This window comes from Crinia signifera, chromosome 3 (assembly GCF_055691185.1).
Source record: "Crinia signifera chromosome 3, ASM5569118v1, whole genome shotgun sequence".
Classification (NCBI taxonomy): domain Eukaryota; kingdom Metazoa; phylum Chordata; class Amphibia; order Anura; family Myobatrachidae; genus Crinia; species Crinia signifera.
In genome coordinates, this window is record NC_139219.1 from 312,888,137 (window position 1) to 312,903,308 (window position 15,172).

General features: G+C 40.8%; 1 protein-coding gene across 4 annotated transcripts in view; it reads left to right on the forward strand.

The window, feature by feature from the left end:
• The window catches only part of EVA1A (eva-1 homolog A, regulator of programmed cell death), a 313,736-nt gene that overhangs the window by 224,871 nt on the left and 73,693 nt on the right, over positions 1–15,172 (forward strand). The window contains exon 1 of one of the 4 annotated variants that reach the window (XM_083178650.1): positions 9,693–10,048. The exons of the other annotated variants lie outside the window; for them this stretch is intronic. The gene's annotated coding sequence lies outside the window, so the exon portion shown is untranslated. Of the gene's footprint in view, positions 1–9,692; positions 10,049–15,172 lie in introns of those variants that run through there. 4 annotated transcript variants of the gene reach the window in all.

Consider the following 15,172-nt stretch of genomic DNA (forward strand, 5'->3'; position numbering starts at 1 on the left):
TGCCATTGTTGAAACATTCTACAAAGTTACTTTAGAAGACTTTAGAGAGCTATGTAAACAAAAACACAGCAGATCTTCCAATTTATCCAGAGCGGAAAAAAGAGCTTTAAAATTATTAACAAAAGATACATCTATAATAATTAAAGAGGCTGACAAAGGGGGGGGTCTGGTCGTCCAGGACAGAGAGGAATACTTACGTGAAGCTTATAACCAACTTAATGACTGCACTTTTTACAAAACACTTAAATCTGATCCCACTCCCTCATTCTTGGCTGAATTTAAGCACTTAATTGATGATGCTTTAATCAAAAACATAATTTCTAAAGAAACATGGCAATTTTTGTTTACTCCCCACCCCATCACGCCCACCTATTATCACCTCCCTAAAATTCACAAATCACTCACTTCACCTCCAGGTCGCCCCATTATTTCCGGGATTGGTTCACTCACCACTAATCTATCACATTATGTGGATTTTTATTTACAGCCTCTTGTTCCTGTGCTCAGGTCACATTTGAAGGACACAACACATTTCCTTCAGAGAATTGAGGGCATCACTTGGAAAGAGACATATGCCTTCATGACACTTGATGTCAAATCCTTATATACCAACATACCACACAATTTGGGTATTAAACACCTCACTAACAAATTAAATAGAGATAGTGACCTGACACAGGAACAACAATCTTTTATTATCTCTTCTATATACTTTATCCTCACTCACAATAATTTTTTGTTCTCCAACACGCATTATCTTCAGGTGATGGGGACGGCCATGGGCACCAGGTTCGCGCCTAGCTATGCCAACCTATACATGGGTGAATTTGAAGACACCCATGTGTGGGGCGGCGGCTTTGGTGCGAGCCTGGTGTTCTATGGCCGCTACATTGATGATCTTTTTTTCATTTGGGATGGTGATCACCTCACGGCACAACAATTTGTCACTACACTTAATCAAAATTCTTTCAATTTATCATTCACCTCCCATTTTGATCCCACTCACATTGACTTTTTAGACATCTCCCTACACATAGTAGATTCCAAAATCACTACAGCAAATTTCACTAAAACAGTTGATACACAGTCATATCTGCACTTCAATAGCTCACATCATCGGTCCTGGAAAGTCAATATACCGAAAGGACAACTCATGCGAATACGCCGCAACTGCTCTTCCCTAGACACTTTTAATCTTCAAGCTTCAGATATGATCTCCTCCTTTAGATCTAGAGGATACCCAGACCCCCTCCTACAAAAAGCCCTAAGAGAAGTACAAATAATGGACAGGGAAGTACTGTTAAAACAGAATTCCAAAAAAACAAACAATAAAGAATATGAGATGGCCTTTATATGTAAATATAATAATGCACACGTTCAAATTAAACGGATCATCAACAAAAATTACAACATCCTCAGACAGGACAAAATTCTTAAAGACCTGATACCAAATAAACCGGTAGTTATATACAAAAAGAATCGGTCCCTCAAATCCCATTTAGCTCCCAGTTATCTGAAAAAAATTGAAGAACCCTCTAACACTTTGAGTGCCAGTTCCTGGCTTCCACAAAGACCTCCAGGATTCCACAAATGTGGAAAAAACCGATGCACTATGTGCCAATATGCCATAAAAAAGATCACAAGTGTTAACGCAGAAGGTGAACAAATATTGATTAAAAATTTTATTAACTGCGATACCAGTTATGCTATCTACCTTTTAACCTGTAGTTGTGGTTTAAGATACGTGGGACGCACTACGCGCCCGCTAAAAGTACGCTTTCTCGAACACCGCCGAAACATACTGAAGGGACTTATTTGTCATAGTGTCTCTAGACATTTTCTGCACTTTCACGAAAAGGATCCCAAATACATTCAAATAACAGGTCTTGAACATATCCCTCACTCTCCAAGAGGAGGTGACAGATACAAAACACTCTGCCGACAAGAAGTCTTTTGGACTTTTAAGCTAAACTGTCTCCATCCGGAGGGATTGAATGAGGCGTTAGAGCTTAATAGTGTCCTATGATGCCCTCCCCTCTGGTAATCTTTGGCACACATAAACCTCCTTTTTCCTGATATATCCCCCTGAAAATATGTATTAAACAATATTTTACAATGTATGGACTCTAATACCAACACCAATATCCATTCTCTCCCCAGTCCTTGTTACCCTCCTTCAGCAAAATATGTGTATTCTCTGTTAGCTATTCTCCCTCAGAAAGATATATGTATTTTTTGCTAATACCTTTGATATAATCTAAGATACAAAAATCAAGTAATAACGAAGTTCAATTTCTCTATGTTTCTTCATACTTTGTCAAAAAATTATTATCATCATTAAACTTTATTTCTCATGAAATATACATATCAACAAATCTTTACTCTATGTATAGAACGCTGCATCCCAATGTGATTATTGTTGCTATTGAATTTTTCGTATATCTTCCTCTAAATATTCCCTTTGGAGATTGAGACATCAATATATTGATGTATGATATAGATCCCTACAACTCGATTGCCTCTTTTTTCGATTTATTTGTTTACTTATTTATTTATTCATTTATTCGTATTTATTATTATTTTTTACCCATTTATGTACAACAAATTCCTCTTCTGTGTTGAGATCCAGTATATGTACTAATAATGAATATTATATATATTACACCGGATGTGAAGCACATGAATATTAATTTGCCAACCATATGTATTAATGGACTCTCAGTTCCGCCCTCCACGATCAGTTCCGTTACATCGGAATTCGGGCGTCATGTCCGCTCTTCCGACATACAGGGATGTCCCCAAACGGCGGACTATTACCACTTCCGCCAGCACTAGCATTGGGCATGACGCTACTTCCGCCCTCCTAGACCGCACAATACATTGAATGGCACACTATAGTCACTTCCGCCCAAACGTATACAGGGCGCGACGTCACTTCCGCCCATACAGAGTATTGAAATTAACACTCCGTTATAGAGAACGGAGAAGTTTTGAATCAAGCAGTTTCCAGCTTTAAGACCCGGTCTATTTGTGCTACATATCCACGTGCTTCCATCCATACTCCCTACTATAGATCTTACTATTCTGTGCCTTGCATCCGGATTATGCATTTGCATTTCTGGATCACGTGACCCACGGAGGTCACGTGACCATACTATTGCAAAACTTTATTCATACATGTTCTGACATTAATGTGTTTTTATGCTATTTATACGATTCATAACTATTTAGAAATTAATCCTTCTGTGCATTCATATTAAACTCATTATGGTTTTTTAATGTTTGTTTATTTTTGTGTGTCCTCATGGGATTTCCCATGGAGCCCCTTCCACATCTGAATTCAGTTCCCTAATCAATCCCAGGGAATAAAAGGGTGAACCCTGGTAGTGACAAACCATTCCAGCTCCTGATGAAGGCGTGTGAACACGCTGAAACGCGTTGAGCTCTTATCCTTGCTCCAGCATTCTATTGGACAGCCATCCAGCTACCATACATCTTCACAATATTTCCATACAATCGTAGAGAACGTTATACCCGGACCAGTTCTGCTTCACATTATTGCGGATCTCCTGGAACCAGCAGCCATCTCCATTTGGTACCAGCTGTGCCTTAAGGACTGCCATACCATCGCCTCCATTGTGAGAGATACAGGAATCCTTCACTGGGAAATTTCCGGGACTCTTTGATATTTGAACTTCCTATAAAGCCATCCACCACGTATGGTAATTATACATCTAAGCGTTGATTCAGAACATTCAATACCCTTTGGCTCCAATATTTAGTGCTTGCAGCAAACCCTTTTTAATCATTTTTACCCATTTTTTCACTTTTTTATTTGAGAATTCTCATATATATTGTATTGTCTATAATCATGTTTTAAAATTTTAATAAATTTCAGCTAAACCTGAGCGCTGTATCATATTCTTTTTCTTGTACTTTGTATATTTTTGGGAGCCTTACACCCTCCTGATACAGCAGCTATAGTCACATCGGTGGTTACCCCTTTCTTCTCTCTTTTGCTGTGTAATTTACCCCGATTGTGACTATGAGTGGTTTTTCTGAAAGAATGCACAGAAGGAAAATGTATTTTTCCCAATGGGAAGATAATGGTAGTAGTAGAGAAACTACAAATACAACTAATGAACCTGACATGTTTCGGGATTTATACCGTTTAGAGGATCTCCTTCGGGAGGAATCGAAGAATTGGCTAGATAGTGTGAATCTACAACATTATGTAGATAAAAAGATGATACCACGAGGTCTAAGACTCATGAAACCCTCCATCTTTCAGGAAGACTCAGACTTCCAGAAGGATTGGGATAAACTTTTGGATGACTGTTCCACCAATATGTTAAAATTAATTATTAAATATAGAACAATGAGAACTAACCAATTAGAAAAAGAAATAGAGACAATCAAAACTAAACTAGAGATATTCTCTAGCCGTAAAGACTATAAGGAAAAGGATATGTTGATAAATGAACGTATAGAGAAATATGAGAGAGGACTTTTAGAAACAAAACAGAAGAAATTTAGGAGGGATTTAGATGATTATCAGAATGATGCAGTTCGAACATATAAAACCATCAATAGAACCAGAACTGACATCAGACGCCCAAGATCCAGGTCCAGACACCAATATAATAACAATAATAGGACACAAGAACCCAGGAGAAACTTCTCAAGGGATAATAAGGTTTTTTTCCAAAACAGACAGGAATATCAACATAGAGATACAGCTCCCCGTGACAGTTACCACCCCAGAGGGGAAGGAGCAAGACCCAAAGAGAGACAGCACCACAACAGAAGGGGGAGCAATAGATCACCTCAACGGGATTTTCAGATGGACCGTCCCCGCCCCAATCATTGGGAAAATCCATATCCCCTGCAATATGTAGGAACCCCAAAAAGACAAAGGGAAAAAAGCCAAGAGGCTCCAGAGGAGGGATACACTCAAAGAAAAACCACCAGAATGAACTAAAGGATAATCCGACAGATAATAGTTACAAAAATGTGTTTAATATTTCATCAAAAAAACTTGACACGAATGAATTATCCTTATTAGCTAAAGGCCTAAAATATGTACCCTCTGATAATCCTAACATCTTTGAATTGTTTGTGGAGCTAAATCGCTTCATACGCACCCTATGCAGGAAGAGATACTTTGCCAATAAAAGTATCACAGAACAAACAGACCCCGATTATCCTATTGTACTAGACTCATCAGATGACCCAGCTCTAATAGCCTTACAGGAACTTGCAACAGAAAGTGCACAAACTTCACCTCAATACAAAAAGATCTATGATATCACATCTGGGACCTTCAAAAGAAAATCAGAATTTTTCCCAATATCAGCTAAAAGTGCCATTGTTGAAACATTCTACAAAGTTACTTTAGAAGACTTTAGAGAGCTATGTAAACAAAAACACAGCAGATCTTCCAATTTATCCAGAGCGGAAAAAAGAGCTTTAAAATTATTAACAAAAGATACATCTATAATAATTAAAGAGGCTGACAAAGGGGGGGGTCTGGTCGTCCAGGACAGAGAGGAATACTTACGTGAAGCTTATAACCAACTTAATGACTGCACTTTTTACAAAACACTTAAATCTGATCCCACTCCCTCATTCTTGGCTGAATTTAAGCACTTAATTGATGATGCTTTAATCAAAAACATAATTTCTAAAGAAACATGGCAATTTTTGTTTACTCCCCACCCCATCACGCCCACCTATTATCACCTCCCTAAAATTCACAAATCACTCACTTCACCTCCAGGTCGCCCCATTATTTCCGGGATTGGTTCACTCACCACTAATCTATCACATTATGTGGATTTTTATTTACAGCCTCTTGTTCCTGTGCTCAGGTCACATTTGAAGGACACAACACATTTCCTTCAGAGAATTGAGGGCATCACTTGGAAAGAGACATATGCCTTCATGACACTTGATGTCAAATCCTTATATACCAACATACCACACAATTTGGGTATTAAACACCTCACTAACAAATTAAATAGAGATAGTGACCTGACACAGGAACAACAATCTTTTATTATCTCTTCTATATACTTTATCCTCACTCACAATAATTTTTTGTTCTCCAACACGCATTATCTTCAGGTGATGGGGACGGCCATGGGCACCAGGTTCGCGCCTAGCTATGCCAACCTATACATGGGTGAATTTGAAGACACCCATGTGTGGGGCGGCGGCTTTGGTGCGAGCCTGGTGTTCTATGGCCGCTACATTGATGATCTTTTTTTCATTTGGGATGGTGATCACCTCACGGCACAACAATTTGTCACTACACTTAATCAAAATTCTTTCAATTTATCATTCACCTCCCATTTTGATCCCACTCACATTGACTTTTTAGACATCTCCCTACACATAGTAGATTCCAAAATCACTACAGCAAATTTCACTAAAACAGTTGATACACAGTCATATCTGCACTTCAATAGCTCACATCATCGGTCCTGGAAAGTCAATATACCGAAAGGACAACTCATGCGAATACGCCGCAACTGCTCTTCCCTAGACACTTTTAATCTTCAAGCTTCAGATATGATCTCCTCCTTTAGATCTAGAGGATACCCAGACCCCCTCCTACAAAAAGCCCTAAGAGAAGTACAAATAATGGACAGGGAAGTACTGTTAAAACAGAATTCCAAAAAAACAAACAATAAAGAATATGAGATGGCCTTTATATGTAAATATAATAATGCACACGTTCAAATTAAACGGATCATCAACAAAAATTACAACATCCTCAGACAGGACAAAATTCTTAAAGACCTGATACCAAATAAACCGGTAGTTATATACAAAAAGAATCGGTCCCTCAAATCCCATTTAGCTCCCAGTTATCTGAAAAAAATTGAAGAACCCTCTAACACTTTGAGTGCCAGTTCCTGGCTTCCACAAAGACCTCCAGGATTCCACAAATGTGGAAAAAACCGATGCACTATGTGCCAATATGCCATAAAAAAGATCACAAGTGTTAACGCAGAAGGTGAACAAATATTGATTAAAAATTTTATTAACTGCGATACCAGTTATGCTATCTACCTTTTAACCTGTAGTTGTGGTTTAAGATACGTGGGACGCACTACGCGCCCGCTAAAAGTACGCTTTCTCGAACACCGCCGAAACATACTGAAGGGACTTATTTGTCATAGTGTCTCTAGACATTTTCTGCACTTTCACGAAAAGGATCCCAAATACATTCAAATAACAGGTCTTGAACATATCCCTCACTCTCCAAGAGGAGGTGACAGATACAAAACACTCTGCCGACAAGAAGTCTTTTGGACTTTTAAGCTAAACTGTCTCCATCCGGAGGGATTGAATGAGGCGTTAGAGCTTAATAGTGTCCTATGATGCCCTCCCCTCTGGTAATCTTTGGCACACATAAACCTCCTTTTTCCTGATATATCCCCCTGAAAATATGTATTAAACAATATTTTACAATGTATGGACTCTAATACCAACACCAATATCCATTCTCTCCCCAGTCCTTGTTACCCTCCTTCAGCAAAATATGTGTATTCTCTGTTAGCTATTCTCCCTCAGAAAGATATATGTATTTTTTGCTAATACCTTTGATATAATCTAAGATACAAAAATCAAGTAATAACGAAGTTCAATTTCTCTATGTTTCTTCATACTTTGTCAAAAAATTATTATCATCATTAAACTTTATTTCTCATGAAATATACATATCAACAAATCTTTACTCTATGTATAGAACGCTGCATCCCAATGTGATTATTGTTGCTATTGAATTTTTCGTATATCTTCCTCTAAATATTCCCTTTGGAGATTGAGACATCAATATATTGATGTATGATATAGATCCCTACAACTCGATTGCCTCTTTTTTCGATTTATTTGTTTACTTATTTATTTATTCATTTATTCGTATTTATTATTATTTTTTACCCATTTATGTACAACAAATTCCTCTTCTGTGTTGAGATCCAGTATATGTACTAATAATGAATATTATATATATTACACCGGATGTGAAGCACATGAATATTAATTTGCCAACCATATGTATTAATGGACTCTCAGTTCCGCCCTCCACGATCAGTTCCGTTACATCGGAATTCGGGCGTCATGTCCGCTCTTCCGACATACAGGGATGTCCCCAAACGGCGGACTATTACCACTTCCGCCAGCACTAGCATTGGGCATGACGCTACTTCCGCCCTCCTAGACCGCACAATACATTGAATGGCACACTATAGTCACTTCCGCCCAAACGTATACAGGGCGCGACGTCACTTCCGCCCATACAGAGTATTGAAATTAACACTCCGTTATAGAGAACGGAGAAGTTTTGAATCAAGCAGTTTCCAGCTTTAAGACCCGGTCTATTTGTGCTACATATCCACGTGCTTCCATCCATACTCCCTACTATAGATCTTACTATTCTGTGCCTTGCATCCGGATTATGCATTTGCATTTCTGGATCACGTGACCCACGGAGGTCACGTGACCATACTATTGCAAAACTTTATTCATACATGTTCTGACATTAATGTGTTTTTATGCTATTTATACGATTCATAACTATTTAGAAATTAATCCTTCTGTGCATTCATATTAAACTCATTATGGTTTTTTAATGTTTGTTTATTTTTGTGTGTCCTCATGGGATTTCCCATGGAGCCCCTTCCACATCTGAATTCAGTTCCCTAATCAATCCCAGGGAATAAAAGGGTGAACCCTGGTAGTGACAAACCATTCCAGCTCCTGATGAAGGCGTGTGAACACGCTGAAACGCGTTGAGCTCTTATCCTTGCTCCAGCATTCTATTGGACAGCCATCCAGCTACCATACATCTTCACAATATTTCCATACAATCGTAGAGAACGTTATACCCGGACCAGTTCTGCTTCACATTATTGCGGATCTCCTGGAACCAGCAGCCATCTCCATTTGGTACCAGCTGTGCCTTAAGGACTGCCATACCATCGCCTCCATTGTGAGAGATACAGGAATCCTTCACTGGGAAATTTCCGGGACTCTTTGATATTTGAACTTCCTATAAAGCCATCCACCACGTATGGTAATTATACATCTAAGCGTTGATTCAGAACATTCAATACCCTTTGGCTCCAATATTTAGTGCTTGCAGCAAACCCTTTTTAATCATTTTTACCCATTTTTTCACTTTTTTATTTGAGAATTCTCATATATATTGTATTGTCTATAATCATGTTTTAAAATTTTAATAAATTTCAGCTAAACCTGAGCGCTGTATCATATTCTTTTTCCTGGAAATAATAGTTTCTCTCTCCCCGGGATATAATGTTAGAGCAAAGTTATTGTAATGTGGCGCAGAGTAGTAATCTCCCTGCTCTGGCTGTTCTGTCTCAACAGAACCGGGCACGTAGGAATTTAAAGGGATGTGGAGTAAGAGAGAGAGTGAGAGGGAAAAAGAGAGAAGGGTGTGTTCTGTATCTGTAAAAATCTCTCTGCCAATGAGTGATAACAGACAGTACTGAGCTGGTCCCTGTTCCCTGGGTCTAGCCTGCACCCTCTGAAGTCAGGCGAAGGGGAGGAGGAGGTAGGGCTGGGAAGGGAGGAGAGAGAGAAGCAAAGTATTGTGAAGAGGTTGGAGGAAATGAGACAACCTCTTTTTTTTTTTCTCTCTAAGTGTATCAGACTCCAGGCTTTCCAGCAAATGTTTCTGGTTATACTTGTCGCTGACTGTGTGTGTGTCTGGGAACACTCAGTCTACTAGTGCTGTGCCTGGAGTGTATGCATTGGCTGCTGCCTCTCTGCCTGTTCTAATTCAAGCTGCTAGGCTCGCCCTTCATTCATTGAGAGAAAACTTGGATTACTATTATTGCTCCAGGAATTCATCAAGCAGGGGACTCCTTCGCATTGCCTGCATTTATTACCAGGGGATCCCGGGCTGTGGATAAGCCTTGTACCAATTGTTGCAGGAGATTTGGGGTGTCACTACTTAAGCCCCCAACTTTGCAGAGTTTGGAGAAAGGAGGCTCTCCCTGCTGCTGTGGGAAAGGTAGGACCCAGTGATGGTACAATGAGGGGGGGCTTACTGTTGCAGGGTTCCACTCTATCTACAGTTTGCATGAAATAAGCTGTTAAAGACTCTCAAGCTTCTGCGGTTGCGATGAATGAGGAGAATATCTGGCGCACACAGATTTCATCCTCTTGACCCCCTACTTCTCTAAATACCTGGATTTCCAAAGACATAATAAACTGGTATATACAAGTACATTGTATTAAATGTGTCCCACTTTTAGTTAACTAGTTGTGTTCCAGGTAAAGGCTGCACTAAACCCACCCCCACAGTCTGGTATTGATTATCCGGCAGCGTAATGCAACAAATAAGTGTATTCTTAGTAAAACTGATGGAGTTCATTCATTTGCTGTTAAGAGTTAAGCGGAATCTATTAATATTAACGGTTATCCAATCTTGCTGATATTGTCTACGGGAAGGGACGGTGTTTGCAGGATGCTTCCTCCGCTCACCCCTGGCTGTTTTTGGGAGACCTGAGGTATGCATTGTATCCCCCTGTTGTGTACTTTACCCAGTAATCCCACTGAGGATATTCAGGCATTTCTGAGAGCGTCTACGTCTTGTTTGGTTAATGCACACTGACTGCCAAAGCCATATATATATGTGTGGGCTATATGTACATAATTATACAGACACAAGTATCATGTGACAGGGGGGCTCGGGCTGCTAACATTTCGCATGGGCAGTAACCGTCAGTTTTGTACAGTTTACATCTTTGCATTTATGTTTATTGTGGTGTTATAGCAAGAAGAGCTTTTAGTACATGTCGCAAAAGTATATACATGTTGTTCTCCCATATCCGAAAAATGAAGGGGCCTATTCAGACCTGCTCAGTGACCAGCAATCTCGGCCCCGTTTTTGATAGTGGGGAAGTGCACATGTGCATGTCGCTTGCATGTGTGCGCACCCCCTGTAGTGAACGCCTTCAGTGTTTTACGCTCACCAGGGTGTTTGCAAAATGATGGACAGGCAGGCGGCGATTGCTGGGGTCCCTGACTGGGCTGGGGTGGGCGGATGACATCACATGACATGAGCACCCGCCCCCGTTTCGGCCATCACCTGCAGGATAAAAAAATCCATGCTTACTTTTATCTACGAGGAGAGGAGAAATCATGAGAGGGAGTAACAATCAAATAATTTCTGTGCTGCACGGATACATGCGAGCGAATGTGTAAGTGTACACATCTGCTCACATTGGGTCACATGGATCTGGTTGGCAGGGGAGTGGGGGGCGGGGGTGTGTGCATTCCATTAAATTGCAAAATTCAAACACTTTGAGCACGACCCCTCGGCTTTCTGATGGTTTGGTTGCACAAACTTTGTTTGGAAGTTCTATTGAAGATAAAATGTTGTCCCTAGCAACCAATCAGGTTCTACATATTTCTTTGGCACCTTCTAGAAGATCTGGTTGGTTGCTTTGGACAACATCCCATTTTCAATAGAACCCCTATCTTAGTATATTTACCCCATAAATGCACTTCATGTTTAGACGTGGGTCCCATCCCCAAGTTATTTCATTATGGTATACAAATTGTCCAAAATAACGAAATCCAAAATACTTCTGATCCCAAAGCTTTTTGGATGTGGGAATTTCAATCTGTAGTTCTTTAAGGGAACCATGCTGCAAAACTGGGCATCCTCCCGCAGACGAGCTACAAAAGATTAAAAATGTTTTGGTTTATCCGTCACTGTCTCATAGGCAGACATTTTGTAGTCTGAAGCAATGTGAAGTGTAACAGCCGGGAAGTGACTTCACTGATGAACTGTGAGGTTAAGTGACATCACGAATGAAGTCATCAATGTTGCTAATTATTGGTGAATGGATAGGCTTGCATTCTACTAAATATTGGTTCTTCCCCCAAAATGGCTGCCTTCGCTTTGAATAGATGATGGTCACATTTCAGTTTGTCACACATTTTAAGGTTTATCCATCACCGTCTCATAGACAGCCATTTTGAAAGCCAAACCAATGTGTAGTGTAACAGCTGAGTTAAGTGACCTCACGGATGAAATGTGCACTTAAGTGACATCACATGTGAAGTCATCAGTGTTGCTAGTCATTAGTGCCTGGATAGGTCGGCGTTCTCCTAAATATTGGTTTTGCCCCCAAAATGTCTGCCTCTGCTTTCAATAGATGTTGTGTGCACGTTAGTTTGTCATGTAGATCTATGTAGCCAGTGGCCTTCTATATTGACCAGGTTTAATACATATGTTTCACTCACATATCGAATAAAAAATTGCTGCTTTAAATTCTGAGGTAAAATCGGCCAAAACTCTATTGCTTTTCCCACAATGAGCTTCAGGTAACAAGCTGGACGCGAGCCCTTGTGAATATGGCTCGTTTCACATTAAACTTTCTTTGCCAAAAATTTCAGAGTGGCTGGTTTATTACTAAGTGCAGTTTTGGTTGTTTATGTGGTATGAGTGTTGTGACTATTACATTACTGTATATACCTAGGCGACTAGTAGGCGTTCTGTCTCCTTATTCTCACACAAAGCTGTGCCTCTGTGATGTAGTCTCATGTGTGATTTGCGTGTGTAAAATGGGCTGGCTTTCAGTGCACGAAGGAATATGAATTACTTTTTGTTCTTTACCACGTGTGCTGAGACTTAATAACCTTCAAGACATGTGTCGGCGAACTAGCTGGAGTGCAGATGGCTCAGTCCTCTGTTCCTTGCTCCTTCATTCCTGTACATTCACCCATGCTGTACCTTTAGTAAATGTTGGTTTTATCTTTTTATATTTTATATATATATGAGAAGTTTATGAGATAATTCACCATGGTAAAATCTGGGTACTTTCTGCCTTGACGCTTTTTTGCAGAACTGTTTTTTAATGGTGCTGCGGGATACTTAGAAACACAAGATGGACCATTGTGGAATAGCTGTCGCGCGTTAAAATCTCTCTGGCCTTAAACTATTTTATGCAGATCATTGCTACTCCTGTACAGAAAAAGCAAATGGATTTTAATCGCAATCCCCCCTCAGGTCGATTGACTGGAATCTGGCGTTTTGGGGGCGGAGACTGGACACTTTCTGGGCGTGTCAGAGAATGTGCCCAGGCGTTTTAATGGAGGGTGTGTGACATTAGCGCCACCCTCTATCAACCTGGCTCTGTCATTCTATCTAGCTTTTACCAAAAATAAACATCATCTACGGATGGCATTAGTTATTGTTATACTTGGAGTCAAGCGACACCAGAGAGACTTTTGCTGGGTCCCTCCCAGGTGACATCACTATGGGCATGCACCAGTGTTACCTTTAATAGGAGCAAACATCAGAACACCACCTTCAAATGGTAAAAACACTGGCATATTAACAAAACATCGATGTTTGCGCAATATTGCAACCATCGATTTTCCATTTTCAATAGAAAAAGTTTACAGTTTTTTTCTTTTTAAAGTGTAAACTCTGGGGTATTTGGGGTGTTTACAGCAAGCACAGATGAAGGTGTCGGTCACACATTATGAACCTGTGGCATGTGGCCCTGTCTGTGGGCTGTGGGCTGCTTGGTGTTGGGAAGCCTGTGGAATATGTGCTGTAAATGAGGCTGCACTTCTGATTACTACAATCTGCTGGTCGGTCGGCCGGGAGGCCCCACATGTTTCCTTCCTCCCCGCCAGGCCCAGCAGCACACCTTTCCAGATCATGTTACATCTATGAATAGTTGGGATCTCCTGCTCTATTCATGGCCGGCTCGCCGCTCCCGTGCAGACACATCTATAACAGCCTGGCTCTTACACTATCAGCCACAGGCTTGGGGGCACTCAGTGTTCCACTTGTCAGCTCATTCACAGATAACAGGGGCTTCCTCTTGTAGGATGTGCGTCTCCTGTCTGGTGTCCTGTTTGCCACCAGTCAGTGCGATGTCCAGGTACTACATGTGGAGCCAAACAATGGTGCCTATTGAACATTCAGAGCCTCCTTTACAAATGGATGGATGTCATTGCTGTCAGGCACAGAAGGGTATATCCTACGAGGGGTCTGTGTACGGTGAGGGTGCCCAAATCCACTGCCCATGTACCTTGTTCTAATCTCTGGGGAAATGCACCATTTCCTTCTATTCTCTGGTGACATAATATAATACACCCCCCCCCCCCCTAATCTCTGGTGACAGTATAATACACACCCCCTAATCTCTGGTGACAGTATAATACACCCCCCCTAATCTCTGGGGACAGTATAATACACACGCCCTAATCTCTGGTGACAATATAATACACACCCCCTAATCTCTGATGACAGTATAATACACCCCCTAATCTCTGGTGACAGTATAATACACACCCCCTAATCTCTGGTGACAGTATAATACACACCCCCTAATCTCTGGTGACAGTATAATACACACACCCTAATCTCTGGTGACAGTATAACACCCCCCCCCTAATCTCTGGTGACAGTATAATACACACCCCCTAATCTCTGGTGACAGTATAATGCACCCCCTTATCTCTGGTGACATAATATAATATAATACACCCCCCTATTCTCTGGTGACAGTATAATGCCCCCCCCCCCCCCTAATCTCTGGTGACAGTATAATGCCCCCCTAATCTCTGGTGACATAATGTAATACACCCCCCTAATCTCTGGTGACAGAATAATGCACCCCCCCCCCCTAATCTCTGGTGACATAATATAATACACACACTCTAATCTCTGGTGACAGTATAATGTACACCCCCTAATCCTCTGGTGACAGTATATTACACCCACCCTAATCTCTGGTGACGATATAATACACCCCCTAATATCTGGTGACAGTATAATACACACCCCCTAATCTCTGGTGACAATATAATACACCCCCCCCCCCCCCTAATCTCTGGTGACAATATAATATACCCCTAAAATCTGGTGACCGTATAATACTCACCCCCTAATCTCTGGTGGTGACAATATAATACACCCCCCCCCCCCAATTTCTGGTGACAGTATAATATGCACCCCCTAATCTCTGGTGACAGTATAATACACCCCCCTAATCTCTGGTGACAGTATAATATACACCTCCTAAACTCTGGTGACAGTATAATGCACACCCCTAATCTCTGGTGACAGTATAATGCACACCCCCTAATCTCTGGTGACAGTATAATA